The 582-nt window shown below is 53.1% G+C and overlaps 1 pseudogene across 1 annotated transcript; it reads left to right on the forward strand.

Annotated features, from left to right (window-relative positions):
- The first annotated feature begins 124 nt into the window (after positions 1 to 124).
- Positions 125 to 579, forward strand: LOC108525934 (rho-related GTP-binding protein RhoC pseudogene; annotated as a pseudogene). Its single transcript, XR_001884371.1, has one exon. The product of XR_001884371.1 is annotated as a rho-related GTP-binding protein RhoC pseudogene (transcript).
- The last annotated feature ends 3 nt before the right edge of the window (positions 580 to 582 follow it).

The raw sequence follows: 582 nt of genomic DNA on the forward strand, positions 1-582 counted from the left end.
CCTGTTCTGTGCAGGAAACTATAGAGTCTGCATGAGGTAGATGGCAGAGCTCTATGATGTGAACTGGATTGAAGTTTGCAATTTTGCTTTCTGGATTTTATTTTATAAAAGATAAACTTCAGTCTGAGCCTCCGGCACCGGCCGCGCAGCTGGAGGCGGCGGAACCGAAGCCCCACCATGGCTGCAATCCGAAAGAAGCTGGTGATCGTTGGGGATGGTGCCTGTGGGAAGACCTGCCTCCTCATCGTCTTCAGCAAGGATCAGTTTCCAGAGGTCTACGTCCCTACTGTCTTTGAGAACTATATTGCAGATATTGAGGTGGACGGCAAGCAGGTGGAGCTGGCTCTGTGGGACACAGCAGGGCAGGAAGACTATGATCGACTGCGGCCTCTCTCCTACCCGGACACTGATGTCATCCTCATGTGCTTCTCCATCGACAGCCCCGACAGCCTGGAAAACATTCCTGAGAAGTGGACCCCAGAGGTGAAGCACTTCTGCCCCAACGTGCCCATCATCCTGGTGGGGAATAAGAAGGACCTGAGGCAAGATGAGCACACCAGGAGAGAGCTGGCCAAGATGAAG

Source organism: Rhinopithecus bieti, unplaced genomic scaffold, assembly GCF_001698545.2.
Source record: "Rhinopithecus bieti isolate Rb0 unplaced genomic scaffold, ASM169854v2 scaffold_42065, whole genome shotgun sequence".
Lineage (NCBI taxonomy): Eukaryota > Metazoa > Chordata > Mammalia > Primates > Cercopithecidae > Rhinopithecus > Rhinopithecus bieti.